The 12417-nt window shown below is 36.1% G+C and overlaps 1 protein-coding gene across 1 annotated transcript in view; it reads right to left on the bottom strand.

Annotated features, from left to right (window-relative positions):
- mob2b (MOB kinase activator 2b) overlaps positions 1-12417 on the bottom strand; it is a 35279-nt gene that overhangs the window by 17155 nt on the left and 5707 nt on the right. The window lies entirely within an intron of this gene.

Below are 12417 nucleotides of genomic sequence, written 5' to 3'. Positions count from 1 at the left end.
GACGAGATGAAGCTGATGCATCGGAGTCCGTTTGGCTTCAGTAAATCAGCTCAAACCTCACTCGAAGCTCAAATTCAGCTGGACTAAAGCATTTGGATCGGTAAAATGGAATGACTTTTCCTACAGTATTTAATGCTGATAATCGTGTACAAATGTAGATTTCTGTGGAATATACAGAGCCCTACAAATGAATGATTTATAAATCACCACATGCTGTGCACTTTACCTTTTCATATCGGTGTAACAATATGCAAAAACCTTTTCTGGACACTCAAGATACAAGATTTTATTTGTCACGTACACGTTATATAACAAATTACATTAAAAAAGAAAATTAAATAAAAAATTTAATACAAATAATGAAATATTTTTTTCATTTATTTCATTATTTGTATTCAATTTTTTATTTCATTATTTGTATTTAATAACACGCAAACTTATACTTAATTAAAACTGATGCTTTCTTGTAGAAAAAAAATATATAATACCCTTGCAAAGTTCATACACTACCTTTCAAAAGTATGGGATTCTGTATTCTTAATCTTAATTCTTGCACCAAAGCACTCGCACATCACACTGAGGACTCAATACTACTGTCCGGCTGATATGGGTTTTTTGGGACCGATACCGATACTGATATTAAGGGGTAAAAAAAAAACCCAAAAAGGCGGATACCGATATATCGGCCGATAACCTTTGTGTATATTATATTAAAGTACCAGTCCAAAGTTTAACACTTTCCCATTCGTATGTTCAAACTTAACTCGTATGTTCATTTAACTGGTACTATATATAGAATACAGTATATACATAAACAGAATATATATACACAAACACGTTTTTGCAACAATCGCTCAAATGCGGTGATCAAACACTTACAATAACATGACAGAGATATGTAATGTAATTCAACTTTAATTCAATTATATTCCATTCGACTTTATTCCACTGAAGTTCATGGAGGGTTATGTCCTCATAAGTAACCCTCTCCTTGTAATACCTGTGTCCTTTATACAGTTGTGTCCTGATATGTCACAAAAACAAGAGCACACACACACACACACACACACACACACACACACAGGAAAGTTAATAGAGAAGTGTGACAGAATATAGGGGGGTGCAGGGCACAAAGTAATGCAGGGTTAGTTTTAACACACATTTATTTTACCATAGTAAAATTTAAAATCTGTCTTGAGAATTCAAATTTTTTATCTCAGTTTTTATTATTCATTTAAAATGAGACAAATCTGTGAGATTTGCTAAATCTGTTATTGTTTTAATCTCTGATCTGTGAATTATTATTTGTAACACTGCATTACAGTGTGCTATAATATGATATTAGCGATGCAATTAACACAATTTACTTTAATTTTAATGAACTCCAAAAATAAGATTAGTTTTAATTAATAAAAAATGCCTTTATTTTATTTGACAAAAGATTTTAGTTTGTCTTGTATATATATATTTTTTTCATTCGATCAGATAAGATTTTAAGCTCTCATATGGTCATGTGACAATGTGACAGATGTTTAAATGTACTCCACCTATGGGGCATGTTGTCATATTTAACTTCCATTTTTTGAGGGTAAAAGAAAAAAAAATATACACTGTAATCATGGAACAAAGCAACATATTTGTACTAGACAAGTGTAAAATTGCTGTGGATAAAAATATATTCTGAACCCTATGTGGATTTACACAAACTGAGAAAGTCATGAAGTGTTACTTTGTTCCCAGCTCTCCCCTACTGCTGTAAATAAATACATTATATATTCACATGTCGCACACTTTAATGCCCTTTGAATGTAATGCCTACATTCCCTTGGAACTGGAATCATGGTGGATTTTCATGTGAAGTCCATTTTGCAGGGCACTTATGGCCAATTAAGACAATGCTTAAAAGCTGCCTGAACAAGAGACCTCCTCACTGAAGTGAAAGTGTTGACTGGTGTCACTATCTCGTGAACACGCCGGTTCAGGATCCCTATGGCCGTTCAAAGTTTCAGTGGTTTTCCATAGACTTAAGATTTAAAACGTTTCATCCAGGTCGCCAGTAGCAAACTACGGTGCTCTGCTGGACAATACAAGTATAACCATTTCAAACATTTCATCTGCATTTTATGTTCTGTAAAATGAACATTTTCATATTGGAGGCAAATCGGCGCCATACTCGCCCATGCCGATATATCGGTGACAGGCTTATACTGGCCGATAATATCGGCAAAAGATATATCGATCAGGCTCTACTCAATACCAAGAGAAAAGCTACAACTACATAAGGAAGAGGTACTATCAGCATGGCATGCACCATAAAACTTGTCAGAGAAAAGAAAGGTGTATAAAGAGAATGCTTCCTGCAGAGATCTTTCACTGTCCATTGGCAGCCCATCAGAGGATCTCAACAGGAAGTTATATAACTGTCTGGTACTTGTGATGTCCATCAGTGCAGCGGCAAAACAATGGCCAAGCAGAAGGTACGTGTGACGGTCTCCCGCTGTGCAACCCTGACATTCTTCACAGTCCCCTAATGCAAATCAACCGGGATTTCTCCATCTACACTGCATCCGAGAGCAAGATCCTGACCTTCTAACTTCATTTCACCAGAAAGCAAACCAGAAATGCAATTCAGAGATTGTAGTTAATGCTGTGCATCTGACATCAATCACTGTACAATGACATTCAACACAGTGAAGCTTATTTCCACTCTTTCATCAAGTTCTAACAACCAAAAAGACCAAATGAAAATTGTTTGTAGTACAGAATATAAAGGAGTAAAAGCCACAGAAAGTCGACAAAGCAGTGGTTACCACTACATCCTACAGTCTAATGTGCATTTATAATTTAATCTCACGGTTTACTCACTAATTGCATTGAATGTACACTTCAAATCTTAAAAGTAGATAAAAAAAACAACAACTGTACTTGTTGATATGAAATACAATTAAATATGGCACTTAATTGATGACTGTTTCATAACACACTTAAGTAAACTTTAAAAGTGCACTTTTATTAATGCCAAATTAAGTTCTACATTAAAGTACACTTTAACTCATGATTTAATATATTTTTGTTGTGCATTTAAGAAGTACACTTATTCTGACTTACAAACTAATGCACATCTAAAGTACTTGATTAACTTGAGATTTTAAGATTATTTAATCATTTAAGGTTAACATTGTAATTTTACCAAATTGTAACTTCATCACTACAAATATATTTAAATGAGCATGACATGCAGAAATTACATTAAAGTGTATTTTAGTTTCACCTTATTTCAAATACAATAGAAGTATTAATGAAATTACATACAGAGATGTACTAAAGTCCTACTTAAGTTGATCAGAAAAGCATACGTTAAACTAAGTGCATTTAATATACATTTGAAACTATAATACTTTTTCATTTAATTGTAAATAACACGCATAAGGGTCTGAAAACATTACAGTCACACTTAAGTTTGTTATCTCCTTATAAAGTACTCTTTCTAAAATGATGCTGAAGTGTACTTCATTTTCACAAAGGTACATGTCTTGCACACGGTGTTGCTAACACTATGAGGTGATGTGGTGTAGATCACATCTTTATAGAAAGCCAAAAATCTCAAATATTATGGTTTGGTGCTTCTGCTTTTTGAGCCACAAACCTTTTCACTTTGATTAGCGTTTCATTAGCCAGCAGCACGCCTGATCTGAGACAGATCTATGCAAGATCATCTCTTAACACGCAGAACAAAAATAACTGTTTCAGCTCTTTCTGAAGCCTAAATCTGGTCCTTGGAGGAGCGCTGGATTCGGGACACACTGCTGCTTTGTTCATGAGGGGAAAGCGTGAGGTTTGGTTTGGAGGTGTAGACAGACTCTCAGCAGCTCCACCCACACCAGCCTGTGCTATAAAACCAAACACTGCAAATTTTAGCATCAGTTCATCTCAAGCGGGAATGTGAGGACGTGCTAGACTTGACTCGCTCTCGGGACGGCGGGCAGAGACTCCAGAGAGAGTCCTGATTGGCTACCGAACAGGAACCAAACATTAAATGATGGGAAATACTAGTTCAGCTTAACTCTGGTGAAGACGTGTCAGGCACAATATGACTATAAACCAGTCAGAGCGATCGGATCTACAGCACATCCATCTCATCCTCAGTTCACCATGACACACATTACACAAATAGAGCCATGCTGATGAATCCCACACCCTGGAAAACAACAGAGGATTAGAGCAGTGCACACACACACACACACGCACACACACACGCACACACACACGCACAGACACACGCACAGACACACGCACAGACACACGCACAGACACACACACACACACACGCACAGACACACAGACACACACACACGCACAGACACAGAGTCACAGACACAAACAATGACACACTCACACTCACACACAGACTCACACTCACACACAGACACACACGCACACACACACACACACACACACACGCACAGACACACACAAACACAGTCACAGATACAAACACCGTCACACTCACACGCACACACACACACACACACACACACGCACAGACACACACAAACACAGTCACAGATACAAACACCGTCACACTCACACGCACACACACACACACACACACACACGCACAGACACACACAAACACAGTCACAGATACAAACACCGTCACACTCACACGCACACACACACACACGCACAGACACAAACACAGACACAGACACACTCACACACAGACACACAAGCACATGCTGACACACACAGACCGTAGAAGACATAAATGAGCACTGTAATCTAGTCTGGAAGGCTGATTGAATCAGTTTAGAATAAACAAACCAAGAATGCTATTATTCATTATTTTATTTCTGGGAAATCAGACATTTAGAGCAGTTCATGATCAATACAAACCAATCTGATAATCGAAGTAGCAACCGTGCTGAAGCATATGAAAGACGCTCAGCATTGTGTGTTATATTATCAGCGGTTCCCCTGAGAGCTGACCGCTCACGCTGCCCACAGATATAAGGCTCTGTCCCTCATAACATCACGAGAGCTCAGACTCTCCGAACTTCTGCTCCACCATCTGATCCACATCTTCAGCCTGATGAGGGACGCCCCTGTCTGAAGCATTCATGAAGACTTCACTGCATCTCAGCAGAAGGTTAATGCACCTCGCTAAACGCCCTCATCGCAACTCAGAGGAGGAAGTGTAGGTCCTCCCTGTTTCACCCACTTCCTGTCTCCATGAACCCTAGATAGGGGACGCACCCACCAAACCCACAGCGGAAGGGTTTCATTAACTCTTTGCTTTCTTGAAAAGACACTTAAGTACAGTACAAGTGAACTTTACAGTACAAGTGAACATTAATCTACATTAATGATATGCACTCATTATGAATATAAATCACTAAGTGCATATTTATGCACACAGAAACACCCCAGCGATGTCTGGAGGCGTCTAGTTCACTAACAGAGAGCAAAGCATCAGTGATTCAGCTCCATCTGCTGGATCCACAGCAGATTCAACACAACAGAGAGATTTGACCTCTTCTGCATTATACAGCCAACCATCCCATAATGCATTGCACACGACTTCACCTTCCCTTCCTGACAAATCAACTATTGCTGCAATACAACTGATCTCTTTCTTGACCCAGAAATTAATCAGACTATTTTAGACAAAATTACACTAAATATGAGGTTATGAAACTAAACAGTACTCATTAAAAAGCAGAATTATAATTTTCTAAATATGACATTTTATTATTATTAACAGCAGCATTTAACATAATTAAGATATAGCAATAATTTATGTTTTCACACAATATACAAAACATGTTTTTAAATGTCATTATTTTATTTGCTATCATTTCACCTTAAGTAACATTTTAATAATATTACAATTAGTTTTATAACTAAAAATGTATATATATATATATATATATATATATATATATATATATATATATATATATATATATATATATATATATATATCACACTTAGCAATTAATTATATTTCCCCACATTAAATTAATTTTATTTCTAATGTAAGAAAACAGCAATTAATGAATTAAACAAACATTGTTTTTGTTATTAATCATTTACTGTAGCATTGCATCAAAATATATTACACTACATTAATTATATTAATATATAGTAAGTCATTACATGTACACATTATATACAAAAATATCTATAATATGCATTTCAGTGAAAGCCAAAATACAGCCCACACAAAATTAAACAAACAACGTTATTAATTTTACAAAGATACACAGGGTGTCCGCGGGGTTGTAAAAGGTAGTAAATGAAATTAGACAAAATTAAGGGTATTAAAAAAAGTATTAAAAAGTAATAAACGTCATCTGAAGACATATTACATTTTTGAGCCCAATTTGTTTAGATACATTTTAAATTTGTGTTACGTGCAGGCCTTTCTCCTAAGATTCGAGTGGATTTATTCATAATGTCATAACAGTGTTAGAAGAATGTTCTCTGTGGTATATTAAAATTATATTTATATAATTATATATATTATTAATTATATAATTATTAATTATTATTATTAATTAATTATTATTAATATATATTAATTATATATAATTTTATACCAAAGAAATTCTGCAAATATAACTGCAAATCTTGAGAAAAACAATTTGCGGGAATATTCTGCGAAAAGCCGCAGAAAAATCAGTAATTTTGATGGCAAAAAAATCACCAGAAAATAAATTTGTTTAATCCTGGAAACCCTGTTTGGTAGACCTATATGCTTACATAACTGTTTGTATTCAAACATATTCACAAATTTGTGATCATTTTATTATTTAGCCCACTGTTGCTTTTCGGTAATAGTAGCTATAATATTGGATATATATATATATATATATATATATATATATATATATCCTAACATATCTATAAGATGTCTCCTTCCTCTTCTGTCTTCACTTCTATTCTTATCAGTGATGCACGGGTTGATCCAAAATGAGTATTTTAATAATATTCGGGTTGTTTGAAATAAAGATGCCAATTAAACCTTTGTCATTTGTACAGTACTAGACACATACGTTGTACAGCACAGCTATTTTAATAAACCAAATGACCCTCTCTGGTGTTCATGGCGAGTCCGCATTGTGAACTTCATCTTAGCAGCGACACAGAAAACACCAGTTTATTACTACACAATTAAATGTCTCCTTGCTAATTAAGACACATGCATAATCAGTACTTTAACCGGTTCTTTGTGGCAAGCTTTATGTGTGTGGTCATAACGTTTATTATCCTGTAGGCTATAGCCTATTTAAGTTATTAAATGAATGTAAAGGGGCGACGCATTTCCTACTTTAAGAAAACGAGGGTCAGGAAGCAGGTCGGTACACTATTTTCTTTTTCTTTTTCTTTTTTTGCGGTCCGAGTTGCGGACGGGTTAGTTGAAAACATCTGTCGGGTGCGGGTCATTTATACATTGACCCGAGCATCACTGATTCTGACCTCTGTGGCCAGTTTTTGAGTCCAGTGTTGATGTTAAGTTATAACGACATCGTTACATTGTGATGCAATATGTTATTACATTTGGACAGAGATTGATGCAGCTTGAAATCCCGCTGGTATTAAAAATTTTTTTGAAGGTATTAAAAAGGTAGTAAAAGGTATTACATTTAACTTAATAAATTATGTATATACCCCGATACATTTATAAAAAAATATAATACATAATGTATTTCTTTTATTAATATTTAGTAATTAATTACATTTAGTTAAGTTTGCAAGTGTTTAGTTGTCATTTCTGATTGTTTATAAATGTATTATTTTTAAAGAGTGTCAGAATACAATATTTGCTTAAAAATATTATTTTTACTGTTACTTATTAATATAACAATAATATATTATATTTTATTTGCATTAATACACAGCCATTTGCACACGTTATATGAAACATTTATGCAATTTGTATTTATTTTATTTTTTTTCAGAAGCCAGTATTACAGTGTTAGCACTTAAATCCAAACACGGCCAGTGTCTCAAAGTGTGGTGCACATGCTGGTTTCATCCTGGCTCTTGACTCAAATTTCACTTTGATTGTCATTTTGATACTCAAAGCCAGACCTGAGCGATTCACTGCAGTGTATCTGAGAAATAAGGCCTTTCACGCGGTACAAACCGAACCAGTTTGAGTGAAAGAGTGAAAGCTAATGACCTCCCATGACCCATCACCAGCCCTTCACTGCTCCTCTCCGGCAGGTGGCTGAGACAAAAGCACCCGAGAACGTGTGGATAAAACCCTCAACAGCAGAACAAGCCTGAACGGGGCGAGGAAACCCTGTTTGAGTCTGTGCACGCCCGGACAGGAGCAGGGTGTGTGCTGTCCCACTGCTTTAACACTTGTGTTCAGAGTCTTCACCAAAAACCTAGCATTATTACATACTATTATGCATATGATGCTCACATGGAACATTTCAAAGGATAATAATCTGTTTAATAACAATGTTTAATGACAAATAAACCGAATCATTTGAAAAATGTACAGATATACTAAGATTTGGAAAAGGAATCCTTTGCAAACTTTACCTCACAAATGACCCAGAAATAAGAGTTTTCCATAATTTTGGATTACTCTCATAAAATCTCATCCAAACACATTAGAAAAAAGCAGATGGCAACTGTTACTAAGGTATGATTGGAAGGCGGGGCTTAGAGAAGAGTCAATAAGCTGCATTTGCTAAAGATTATATATACACACAAACACACACATTTATTTATTTATTTATTTATTTTACTTGGGCTAGAAGCCACCACCTGACAGGACACTCTAGTAACCCAGTAAAAATAAATAACTACAAACCACACACACACACACACACTTGCATGCATCAATGCATAAATAAATGCATTAAAGCTAAAATAAATAAATGCATTAATGCTTAAAGAAAAAATGCTTTATTGCATTAATGAATAAGTAAAAGCATTAAAAATACATCAATAAAATAAAGAGGATAAAGTGAATTTATTTAATGTATTAGTAGATACATAAATGCATTAATGCATAAACATATAAATGAATGTATGAATGCATAAATCCATAAATAAATAAATAAATTGTTAATTTTAGACTAACTGCATCTCAAAGCAAAGGCAATGATCTAAAGCAATTTGCATACAAATACAAACCAATCGAACTGGTTTTGGAAAGGCCAAGGTGAGATCTGATGATCTAGAACAAATTCAAGTGAGCTTAAAATAACTTCAAGCAGATATTTATAAACTACTATGCTTAACTGAAACATGTCTTTGCTTTGAAATAATCTGTATTACAATTAAATGTGACTTGACTCGAAGTTAAGCCAAAAAACTGTTAATGATACTATACAGATTTCTGGTTTCTAACATTAGGCTAAGTAAGCAATCACACCACCAGAAACATTAGCATTAGCAACCCATGCTTAATTGTACCTATATAACTACATGAGGGTAAGAAAATGACCAAATTTTCATTTTTGGGTGAACGATCCCTTTAACATAAAATGAATGAGGCACGACAAACACCTCAACCAATAAAGCGATCAGTTTTCTGTCCGAACAGAAGTGCAGTACGTGCATTTGAATGTTTCATCAGCAAAAGAACATCACAACAACATGAAGGAAGTGCTAGGAAAAATGCATCGTCTAGCCCTGCGAAGCGGCTGATCCCTGAACAGCTCAGAAGTGATTTTACAGGAGATTATTTGGTTCGATCTTATCCGCTCAGACTGTGAGAAGGCTACTACAGGTCAACAACGTGCACAGACGTCTCTGCCCTTTACACACAGCAGCGGTAATCTTACCGCAAACGGTCCTGGACACGGAGTATGGTTTACTTCAGGTACAGAATGCCTCCAAGGTCTTTTGGTAAGAATGACTGTTCATAGAGTAGGCCAGGATTTATTTGCACAAGTACATGAACACTGTCATTTAGTTGACACTTATCCAGAGAAATTGAAATGGACACCAATTACATGAACAACTCCCTATTCGTAGATCTACAACCTTTCAGTTTCCAGACCCAAAATTTAACTTACATGCACAAAATGTTGCAGAACCTACACAGGTTTCAGCAAAAAAAAAAAAAAAAAAAACGTACAAATATGCAGCTTTCAGTTGAGATGACCAATAAAATTTAGACAACTGTTACTCCTTTTCACACAAAAAAATGAGTTTCCATTAAAAAAAGCCTAATTTTCATTCAGTTTCTTGCACAATATTATGTTACAACTTCAAAACAACAATATCATGCTGCAAAATGTGATGCCTTTGAATGTAAGCGTCACATAAACAGCTTCATGTGTGGGTTTTCTAACTCGGTAGGTTTGCTCTGTAGCGCACCCGGTAAGGTTTTGCATTTGTGAGAGTGAAACGCTCCGGGACAAATTCTTTGAAATTACATTTTGACAAAAGAAGCATAAACCCGCATATAAGGAAGTTAAATTGCACGTTTCATCAGCAGATGTGTTTTTATATCACTTTTGCATTCGTTAACACTATTGGGTAGGTCTAGGGTTGGGTTTGGTGTAGGGAGTACGTTATTTACCAACACGAGAGAGCATTAACCTTTCTGATATTCACTGCATTTTGGACTCTGAACCGCTGCAATATGTGCCTGAAACAATGTGACCATTTATTGAACACTTCACTTTGAACATTTTGCATCAAAAAGTGAAATAAGATACGCAATACTGTCCTGCAAAAAAGAAATGAGAAAAAAATGTCACCACAAGTTCTTAATTCCAATGAGCCTGGGTTGTGCAGAACAGGAGGAAACACTATAAATACTGCAGTCATGTAGATTTCTCGCACACACACACACACACACACACACACACAACATTGATCTGTGAGGTATAGGGGAAGCCTGATATCACACTAAATAATCCAACTAAAGCTCATTCCTGCTCCACACCAGGAAAAGACAAGCTTCAGTTGGAATCCCTCTCTCTCAAGCAAGCTTCATTTGCATTTCCTCAATGCATTCAATTATGCAAACCCTAAAAAGGTGATGTACGCCATTCCAGGTGTTTTGCAAACACATGCCATTCCCAAAACCCTTTTGTGCTCCAAAAACGAGTCAGTGAACCCAAATGAGCAGAATTTGTCTTTCTGATTGGCTAACACACATTTGCGATTTCAGTGATAGCAGTCAGGTTCTTGGGACATTTTATGCATTGCACATTATTTTCAGACTCCAAGAAGTGTACAGAGGTCACGCTGAACACGCAAGGACGGGAACAGCCAAAGAAACAAATGAAGGAAGGGGAAAAGATGTAAGGAAGAAAGCGACGCCCTTGCACACGCAGCGATTGAGGATGCAATGTAGGTCATCAGAAACAGTAGGAACTGAAAAACACGTTAGAGGAAGAGAAAGGAAAGACAAATGCAAAGATAAGTGCTTCCACATCAAACTTTTGGTCTCCACAATTCAGCTTGTTTGGTTGGTATGAAAGGTTTCTTGTAAAGAGAGTCTGGTAGATCCAACTGGACAAAATCCCTTGCATACACGACTGAGTCTTACTCTGAGTGACTAAATAACGTCTATCGTCAGCCATTGGCTAATAAATTCTTAGCTCTTACTCACCACTGTGTGTGTGAGAGGCTAATTATAGATATGTTTTCACCCACTGAACGCTTCAGTTTCGCTCTCGAGTCTGAAACGAATCTGTACTATTTCAGTTCAGCTCAATGGATGCGAAGCGCACCTGTATTTGACGCACCGTCACCGCCAGCGGATCCCTAATATATCTGTACATAGACGGATCTGCTGATAGACGCTGCTTTCAAGCACTCTCGTGTGATTCTGTGTGAGCACTCGGTGAAGAGCATGAAGCATTGAGCACTGAAGCCAATCACAGACGTATCTGTTGAGCACGTGAAAACAATGACCAATCAGCACTGTTTAATAATCTGCTCAACAGCGCTCAAATCTTAGATGGAAATGGATGTTTTTAAAATTTCAGCAAGGAATGGTATCACAGTGGGTACTTTTGATAACACTGGTCCGAACTGTCCTGAGCACGTTCTCAACAGCCGGTGCATGAGGCGTCTTCATCTTCTTCTTGCTTTATGGCGGATCGCAGACTTACAAGTGCATTACCGCCACCGATCTCTCAAGGGGACCACTGACACTTTTAATTGAGATTGTAGATAGAGTGTTTACGATGTTTGGGATATCACGCTCCAACTTTATGTTTCAAACTGTTTGGTGTTGAATATTCATTCAATTATGGTGAAAACCAAGCATATTTGCATGTTGAAAAAGTTAAAAAGCAATATATTATATTACTAAAATCACTTTAGTAAATAACGTAAACTTGTCTGACTGCTTCATTTCCCCTTTAAGAAGTTGTGCCATTTTACAAAATAAGCTGATTTGATATATATACATATATATATATATAT

This window comes from Carassius auratus, chromosome 43, assembly GCF_003368295.1.
Source record: "Carassius auratus strain Wakin chromosome 43, ASM336829v1, whole genome shotgun sequence".
Lineage (NCBI taxonomy): Eukaryota > Metazoa > Chordata > Actinopteri > Cypriniformes > Cyprinidae > Carassius > Carassius auratus.
Note: the sequence above shows the minus strand (reverse complement) of the source record. Positions and strands in the feature narration are given on the sequence as shown.